This window comes from Phascolarctos cinereus, unplaced genomic scaffold, assembly GCF_003287225.1.
Source record: "Phascolarctos cinereus isolate Bilbo 61053 unplaced genomic scaffold, phaCin_HiC Scaffold_726;HRSCAF=1367, whole genome shotgun sequence".
Lineage (NCBI taxonomy): Eukaryota > Metazoa > Chordata > Mammalia > Diprotodontia > Phascolarctidae > Phascolarctos > Phascolarctos cinereus.
In genome coordinates, this window is record NW_027556098.1 from 239,850,120 (window position 1) to 239,860,419 (window position 10,300).

At 38.5% G+C, this 10,300-nt stretch overlaps 1 pseudogene; it reads left to right on the plus strand.

Moving 5' to 3' along the window:
• Nucleotides 1-774: 774 nt before the first annotated feature.
• On the plus strand, nt 775-7,076 carry LOC110196908 (mth938 domain-containing protein pseudogene; annotated as a pseudogene).
• The last annotated feature ends 3,224 nt before the right edge of the window (nt 7,077-10,300 follow it).

Consider the following 10,300-nt stretch of genomic DNA (forward strand, 5'->3'; position numbering starts at 1 on the left):
TCCCACCTTTTTTCCTAACTTAACTTGTTTCTGTCTAGAGTACCATCATCTTTCCAGTCACACAGATGGACAATCTCAAAGACGTCTTCAAGTCTTCACTTTCCCTAACATGTTCTCCCTTTATCTGGTCAATTTCAAAGTCTTGCCCATTCTACCTATAGAACATCTCTGGCAATGTCTGTTGTCCATCCCCTTTTCTCTACTCACACAACCACTATCCCAGTAAAGACCTTCATTAATTCTCACCTATTGCAATAACTTCCTAATTGGTCTCCCTATCTTCAGATTCTCTCCTTTCTAATTCATCCTCCATTCAGATCTGATCATAGCACTGCCCTATGCAGTAGCTTCCTTTTTCATCTTAGCTAAAATACAAATTCCTCTCACATTTAAATCTCTTCCAGCATGGCCCCAGCCCATCTTTCCAAACAGATTTCACATTCCTCCTCATACACTATGCATTCTTTCCACACAAACTGCTCCACTTGCTGTTGTACACATTTTAACTGCTTCCTCCATGCCTTTCTTTTCACAGGCCCTGCCTGGAATGTTCTTCCTCATCACCTCCTTCTCTCGGAATCCATAGGTTCCTCAAGTTTCAGGTCAAATGTCACCTCCTACACAAGACTTTTCCTGAACTCAGAGATTGTGTTCTCCCACTCCACCACCACCATGAAATTACTTTGAATTTGGATCTATACATGGATACCTACATACAACCCATGTGTATGTATACATAGGCATCACATAGATATACATAATATATAACCCGTTATGTGTGAATATAAGCAGGTTTGTGTATGTGTATACCTATACATATATGTGTGTATATTTCATTTCCTTATCTATGTATAGGTTGTTTCCCTTCAGTAGAATGAAGTTCCCTGAGGGCAAAGATAATTTCTTTTTTTGTCTGGGTATCCCCAGTGCCTCACACAATACTTGGTATCTAGTGGGTTGTTAACAAATGAATATTTGAATTGAATTGAATGTAGAGGACACAGATAAACTGTAACTGAGGGAGGAAGGAGTGATCAGCTGGGTGAGCTGGGAGGTGGCTCCGGATTTTCAAATGCCACACTATGGCACTGAGTTTGTAGAAGGTGGGATACATCAGATCAAGAAAACTGGGCAGGCAGCCAAAAGAAACTTCAATTACTTCACAATTTTGCCTTGGGCTGACCGTTCCTGGGAGATTCCTGCCCCAGAGTTTGGCAACCCTACCGGAATCAGTGAATTCATACCTTACATAATTAAAGGATAGATTTGAGGAGGGATGGATGAATGATGGTGGTTGTTTGCTTGGGGCGGGGGGGGGGGGGGGGGGGGGGGGGGGGAAGGTGCGAGATTGTTTAAGGTTTTTTTTAGGGGATTTCTTTCTTAGATAAACCATTGTGTGTGAGTGAAAAAAAGCCTGCCTAAACCAAAGAGGGTCATATTGTCTTGTCAATTAGTTTCCCTTGCTGCTGCTGCTGCTGCTGCTGCTACTGAGCAAAGCGCCAGCATTCCAATTGCATATTTCCTGGAGACTGGTGCAGAGTTTACTAGATTGAAGAATGACAGAAACAAAGACTAGCACATTCATAGTGGAATGAAGTCCCAGCACTGACAATCTCTAATTTCTTTTTTTTGTTAGTGGTTGGAGAAGGGGGAGGGGAAGGGAGAGATTCCATTAATACCAAAGGTTTCCATTGTCTTTCAGGTTTCTGCATCAGTGGTCTTTGTATTAAAGGTAAAACACAGAATGAGGAAACCCTTTACATGGTGTGGTACTGAGTCAGTAGCTGATAGGGAGCTCACATGGCTAGAGGAGAGGAAAAGGTGAAGAAGAGCTCAGTGAAGAAAGCCAGGCTTCTGGAGCTACTGTTTAAAGGACAGTGACAGACTAAGCCAGTTTTAAAAAAAAATGTATTTAAAAGATACTTATACTCTGTGTTGATGGGAAACAAAAAGATACCTGTAGTAAAGGATTTATTATTACAACTATCCTAATATCCCTTTTGTTTACATCAATATTATTTTCATCTTGATACATTTCAGAGGGATCTCATCTGTTTGGCACACCTTCCTTTCTTTGTCGGTGCCCTGCAGACCAAAGCACTTTAATACAATAGTCTAAATGCTTTCCAGACTGTGTTGCCTCATCAAGTATCCCCAGTGCCAGCAGGGCTCTGGGCTGAAATATGAGAATTCTGGGCATGGGTTTGGTAAAATGTGCTTTAAGTGAGAAACCATTTTCTAACAAAGAAGTAGACCCAAGGAGCTCATTTTCAAATATATTCAACCTAAACTCTAGGAGGCATTAAAGGGGAGAGTGAGTTAGAGGTAATAGAAGGTAATTAGTTTCATTATCTCAAAAAAAAATATTACTTTTTTGCATTTCCATGAATACCATAAAAACAGCAGTGAACAGCTACCAAAGGTATTAAAATACAGATTAAACACAGTAAGAGATCATTTATATGAGAAGACAGGTTGAAAGAAAATAACAGTAACTTTGGACTGCAAAGACTGGTATGGATCATGCTTTAACTACCTGTAAAAACAAAAGAGGATTTCAAAAGAGAGCCTGGAAGAACTGAGATTAAATAAAACTAATAGTTCAGACAAACCATGAGAAAAAGAGGAAAATCTATGTTAGGGGAGAAATATCTCATTTTTGAGTTCATAAGGTAAGTAACTGCTGTCAAAATAAGTCTACTATAATATAAAAATTATAAAGGTAAAAAGCTAGATTTTATTATGTTCAAGTACAGGTTCAGAGGGGTAGAAAAATAACCCCTGAACCCCATTAGGATTTTAGTAAGCCTTCTTATAGATAAACTTACATCTGAGTGACAGAAATAATTATTTTACATATTATAATATTGAACATTCCTCTTAGGCCATAAAAGTTGGAGAAAAGACAGCATAATCCCATACTTCCTTCAATATCAAAAAAGTTGAACAAACTCTGTTGAGTAAAATCATAATCTCATATATCCCCTAAGAAAACAAATTTAGTTAAACAGACACTAGGGATAAACTAAGTCAGGTTACTGATTAAACTACTTTTAATAGGTTCACAATATGCTCATTGAGGGGGTAGATTTACATGTTGCCAAGATAATCAAGAAAACCGGCATCAGGGAAATCCTTCCTTACACAGTTAACTAGGGGAGCTAACAATAACTCAAAAATTTTGTGGAGCTCAAACTCCACTTTGGCTTTTATCAGAGGAATGCCAGTCTTCCTTTAACATTATTATCCTATAAATCAGGTTTTGTTAGCTGAGGCTAATATTAACAGAATAGGCTTTTAGTCAACCAAAAGTTGCAGGATGAATGGTCCTGAGCCTTGAATAACATAAATAAAAAGAAACAAAAAATCCCCACAATATTTGGCTGCTGCTTTTGTTGTTTGATAATTACTTTGATTTTACACCATACTAGGGAAAGGAGATTTCAAATTAAAGGCTCGGGAAGAAGTTGCAGTGGAGCAATGGAAAAATCTCTGCATTCAAATTCCACCACTGCAGTATGATCCTGGGCAAGTAACCTTACCTCTCTGGGCCTGTTTCATCATCTGTAAAATGAAAGAATTGGACTAGATGGAGTTTAAATCTGTGCTTTTATGATACATCATTCCCCAAGATGTAAAATTAAGTCAGTGTCTACTCTTAACCATGTCTCTTCACATACATGCCAGATATACTGGTCCATTTGCTTTTCCCCCTCCCCATAACCAAAAATATTCCATCTCTTCCCTCTTTGCCATTTAGCAAGCTATCCTCTGCCTAAGCCTGTAATGCTTTCCCTTCTTAATGCCCTCTCTTAGATTCATAGGATTGCAGATTTTGACCTAGAAGAGACTTTAGAGGTCATCAAGTCTCATTTCATTTTATTTTTCAAATGAGGAAACTTTCATTTTACAGATGAAGAAACTGAGGCCCAGGGAATTTGGGCATCTTGCCCAAGCTGACATAGCTAGCAAGTATATAAAGCAGGATTCAAATACAGAGTTTCTTGAACCCAAGACCAGGGCTCTATCTAGTACACTATACTGCCTCAGCTTCCTTCAAGGATCAGCCAAGAGTGCCACTTTCTACATGAGGCCTTTGGCATTCTGTTCAGTTCTAACAAGTGTTCTTAGTGCCCCCCCATCCAGATTTATTTATATGTGTACAAGTAATGCTCATTTCCTCTATAATATAAATCCTGTGAGGACAGGGAACATTTCTTTTTGAAAATTTTTGTTTTCTTTTATTTTATTCCTAGCACCTACCATAGTGCTCAGCACATGGTTAGTGATAAAAATGCTTGCTGAATGAATCAAAAATCCTCTTTTTCTGGAAACTTATAACCTGGGATTTGTGACAAGGAAACTCCTACCCCTCTCCTAAAAAGCTTGTGGGGTTTTTTTTCTCCTTGTTGTAATGATACTATTTTAAATGTACATGGAAATTTGAAATTCTTTAAGAGAATCCCTTTAAAGTAACCTTCCCTGGGGAGTATATAAACCACAGAGCAATTACCTACTAAATCAGATCCATTCCATTCTCTTTGGAAAACATATGTTTTCATAAGATAGAACCAGTAAACCAATGTGGCACCAAGAAGACCTCAGTGAGGAGCATTACGAGCTTCTGGAGAGATTTGTTCTCTCTTGTTTTAAAAAATAATAATAATAATCTTGCTGTGAATTAATTGTTCATGATTGTGAGAAATAATTGAACTAGGGATACCAAGCTGATCAAGAGGGTTGTTGACAGTCTTCTTTACTCAACTCTACCAAAACATTTCATTTTTTACCTGAACATAAACTTAGATCTTTAACCTCTAAAGAAATGAGTGATTCAATATAAAAATTGTTAAGTGCTTTGCCTTTTGTAAAGATTTGTCCCAAAGTTGTTGTTTGTGTCTGACTCTTCATGACCCAATTTGGGGTTTTCTTGGCAAAGATACTAGTGGTTTGTCATTTCCTTCTTCAGCTCATTTTACAGATGAGGAAACTGAGGGAGGCAAACAGGATTAGGTGACTTGTCCAGAGTCACACAACTAGTATGTCTGAGGTGGGATTTGAACTCAGGTCTTCTGCCATTCTATTCAATGTGCCATCTAGCTGTCCTTTGTCCTAAAGGGGCAGTATTAAAATCACTTAGTGTGGGTACCAGAAGAGGAAGATGCTCAGTCTCCACCTCCATTCCTTTCATGAGCTTCAATTATTTATATCTAACCCAAGTCAGTCACTAAATATTTATTAAACATGAGAGAGACAGAGAGAGAGAGAGAGAGAGAGAGAGAGAGAGAGAGAGAGAGAGAGAGAGAGAGAGAGAGAGAGTATATCCACAGAAATAATGAGGCTCATGGGTGGGGAAATATTCCATCACACACACAATAAATACTCTTGAGAGCTCTGCAAATCTTTTACTTCTCTGTAATGTTACAATGGTCTGTCTACCCCACTTCCCTGTATTATCTAGCTCCTACATGAGCTTTCAGTGGTAGCTATAAATTCCTTGTTTGTAAATACATAAATGCATGATCATAAAATGGTAGTTTTGCATAGTGGATGGACAGCCAGCCTTGAAGCCAGGAAAATGAGGATTGATTGAGTCCTACCTCCAACACATCCTGGCCATATGACCCCAAACAGGTCATTTAACCTCTCAGTCCTCTAGGCAACTCTCTAATATCATTAAATTACAGAGAATGAATGAATAAAGCACTCTTGAAGTGCTTACTATGAACAAAACACCAATGCTAAGAACTGGGGAATACAAACAGAAAAACAAGACAGCTCGTAAGGAGCTCATATTCTAATGTGAGAGACAATGCATATGGAAGATTTCAGCTGCAAGTCAAGTAGAAAAGCTCCATGGTCCTTCTGGTGCAGCAGCAAAGCAGATGTTAATACTTCTTTAATATCATTTCCACTAATAAAATATTTTATTATTAATATTAGTTTCTGATGTCAAATATTTGACAGTGCCAAGAGAAAGGGCCAATCTATGATGGTAGGAGTTTCCTCATCAATGATATCACAAGTACAGTCCCCATTCCTAATTATATGTGGCATAATGCTAAGCAATTTAGAAAGAGAACTATTTGCCTTCTAGAAATGTGTAAGCTGAAGCCAAATTTATTGGATTATAAACATGCAAAGGACTGAAAGATGTTAAAATAAAACCACTAAAGTAAGTTAATAAAGCTCATTACAAGCTAGCTTCATTATCAAGACCACAGTTGATTAGTATAAGTACTATTATCCCATTTTACAGAAGAGGAAAATTCCAAGGCTACCCACCACTACCTAGAACATGAGACCAAAAAGGAATTTCATATTCTACTAGCCAATTCCTTCTTGAGATTCTATCTTAAAGAATCCATAAGGGGCAGCTAGGTGGTGCAGTGGATAGAGCTCTGGCCTTGGAGTCAGGAGGACGTGAGTTCAAATTCAGTCTCAGACACATGACACTTGCTAGCTGTGTGACCCTGGGCAAGTCCCTTAACCCCGATTGCCTCACCAAAAAAAAAAAAAGGCAAAAAAAAAAAAAGAATCCATAGAAAAGTCAAGATCCTGGCCCTTTGGGAAGCAGAGGAGTCACTCATTCCCTTTGCCCACCTCCTTTCTCTCTCCCCTTTTCTTGCCCTACTCCTGCTCAGAGCTCACGTTACCAGTCACCGATTCATATGACAGCAGGAATGAAAATAAGATTTTGATTTAACTACATTAAGTCTTCCTCCAAAATTGCTTCTTCCCTTTCTTGGCATCAAATGAAGGTACAAGACTGTAGCACAACCTGGACTGCAAAGTGTGGCCAGGGAGTAGTCGGTCCTAGGACTGGAAAGAAACAGAAACTGAGCATTCCCCAGGTGTGCAGCCTGCAGATGTGGAGGAATAAGGCAAGAAGGGCATCCAAACCCTTGTAACTGGCCATGGAATGAGTGAAGCATTGAAGGTGCCAGCATCCACTGTGGACTACCAGAAGAGACAAGGGAAAATGTACTGGTCCTCCAGACAGAACAGGGAAAAGATGTAATGTCTTAGCTGCTCAAGGATTCAACGTGGGAGGTATCCTCCACTCTACCTGCTAATGCCACATCTCAGTTTAGAGGAAAATAAAACAGTGATTTATTTATACCCTCATCTTTCACCTGAGTCAGGCACTAAATATTTATTAAGCACCAAAGAGAGAGAGAGAGACAGAAAGAGAGAGAGAGAAAATATCCATTGAAATAGTGAGACTCATGGGTGGGAAAATATCCCATCACAAATACAATAAACACTATTGAGAGCTCTGAAAATCTTTTACTTCTCTGTAATGTCACAATGGTCTCTCTATCCCACTTCCCTGTACTCTCTAGCTCTTGCATGAGCTTTCAGTGGTAGCTATAAATTCCTTGTTTGTAAATACATAAGTGCATGATCATAAGATGGTAGATTTAAAACTGAAAGGGATCTTCTGGGTTACCTAATCCAACTCAGTATTACAGGAAAACTGAGAATGAGTGAGCATAGGTGTGAATACCCAGGTGTGACTGTGCTTAGGCTGGGATTCTTAGGCCCTTGTTACGTAACACACTTTTGAGAATCAGACTACATGCTGATTCATTTGTTATGAATATTCCATTACTTAGCTTCATTTGTGTATTAACAGCCATTGATTTTTGACAGGAGATTAGCCCAGAGTTAATAGGGAAGTTAACAAGTCAACAAACATTTATTAAGTACCTCCCATGAGCCAGGCAGTGTACTAAGCACTGGGGATGTAAAAAAGGTAAAAACAATTCTTCAGGGAAGGCTTCAAGAAGGAAGCACAACTTTAGCTGAATCTAGAAGGGTCTGTGGGATTTTAAGAGATAGTGAGGAGTGTGAAGGACATTAGGTAAATGGACCAGCATGAATAAGCAATCAGATGTGGGAATGAGTATGATATATAGAGAAAATAGGAGACCGAAGCACAAACACAGAGTGACCCTAGGATAAACTAAGAACTTTGGGAGTGATCTGACCACAATAGGACAATCACCAATTAGTTTAAATACACTGGCTACTGCATTCTCACTGGTCCCCATGAACTTGCTTTACATTCTTAGACAGTACATTTGGGCCCCTCCACTATGCTATGTAAATGCTAGAGTATTGCTTTGCTTCACTCAAGGGCTCCCCTCTTTCTAAAATTCAACACTTTTAGTCTATGCCACTCAATGTAGTACTTTATGGTACAACGTCATCCATAATTACATAAATTATGGACAGACACTGGCAGATGGACAATGAGTTAGGCCAAGAAAAAAAATGGAGGAAGAAAGTGAGCTAAATTGCATTTGGGGAAATAGTGATTTAAATTAACTGAAATTTTTCCCTGAATCAAAAACTTATCTTTTAGCTACCAATATTTCCCTGACGATGTTAATATCGGCATTAAATCATCTGAGGAAACTTGGTGTTTAAAAGGTGAATTTTTGCTGAGAGTGCTGCATAAATGGGATGCCATGGGATGGAGGAAAATTTAGGTAATGTTAAGACAAGAGATTAATTAGAAATGTGAAGAAAGTGCTACATATTTTACCAAGTGAAATATAACCCGCTTTCTTCCCCTTAATCAAGTCTGATTCCAGTGAATTTTATACATTTTCAATATCTGTACAAAGGTTTGTCCAGGCTCTGTGGGCTACGCACCTAACTGCACATCAAAGTCTGGACAATGGACATTCTTTTTAGTTCTTATGTGGACTGGTAGGTCCAAGCCTTTGGAGTGATTATGAATCAAATTTAGGAGGAGCTGCAGTACTCAAGGACCTGGTGCAATCAAATCTCATCACCAGAAAGGAAAGTCTGAAGGATCTTAAGATTTTAGAAAGCCTTCCATTTGGATGCTATATTCGACCTTCTCCTTGACAGTGACAAACACCTTTGGTGAGCAGATGTTCCCTGGTTTATGCAGAAGGGGAAACAAAAATATGACAAGACTAACTACATAAGGACCAGGTGAAGCAAATGATCTCATCCACTAGTGTAAAGCTATTTGTCCTTCTTCAATAAGAGATGCCTGAGGCTTTCTCTTAATGGTTACCTCACCCCTGTTTTCTTAAATTAAACAGATTTCTCTAAGGGTCGTAAAAGTATTTGGTCACATCCACCTTTTTCTTGCCCTTGAACAGAGAATGTTTTTTTTTCATTCCAATAAATTCTGCCATCTGCATTCCAAATATCCCCAATTTTCTCCTCTTAATGATTCCTTCTTTCTCTACCCCGACCTCTCCTGGAAAAGATGCTACTTATCTTCTTAAGTTACCAGAGAATGCTTCTGATTAGAAGGCCTGAAAAGTTATAAAAACTTAATCTTTACATTTTCCTTTGCCACATCGCTAATATGGAAATGTTTTGCATGACTGCCTGCACATGTATAATCCATATCAAATTGCTTGCCTTCTCAAGGAGTGGGGAGAGGGTGGGAAGAAGAGAGTATGGAACTCCAAATTTTTAAAAAACAGATGTTAAAAATGTTTGTTTGCATGTAATTGAAAAAAAAATAAAATAAAAAATAAATGTAAAAAAAAGAACTCCTCAATCTTTACCCCAAGAAACTGAAGCTGCTATCAGCTAGCAGTCTTCCTTAGCATGCTAATAGATCATTTTCTTTCCTGTTTCACTACTTAGGTTATTTGATGCCTCTCTCCATTCCCATCAGTGGATCTAGCTAGTGCGTGAGATTCTTCCTGGGTTCTCCAGGAACCCAGGCTGAGAAATTCCCCAATAGTGTCTTGCATGATAGAGGAGCACTGAAGAAAGTTATCTCTTATTAATCTATCTGGGAATCTTTTAGAGTCTTAATAAATGTACATGCTTTACTGGAGGAAAACCTTTAAGGTTGAATTTTGCCCTGCAAACTCAAATTCTCTCTTTTTTTTTATGTTAAACAGTACGTCTGGATCTTAGATTCTCTACTCTTCCAGTCATTTGTGTGTCTGTAAAGATGAAATTTGTTGTAGGATATCATTTGCAAAGCCCAGGCTGTTTCCTTCTGATATATTCATGAAGTATGCCCTTGATACATGTGCAAATTATCCTCAGGAAGGTTTTGTAGGGATGAGAAAGTAAGCATATGGCTTGATAGTTACTGATAGCTTCACATAATCACTTTCTTCAGTATTAATAAGATCTAGGTTGGGTTTTTTTCCCCCAGTTGTTATGTTCTTTTCCCTCTTTCAGAAATCCTGAGATTTGATCCTGTGATATCCTCAAAGTGTGTTGCCTCAAGCATAGACCTCCTCTGTATATACTTAATCTGGTGAAGTTGCTCTTCCTGTCTTTG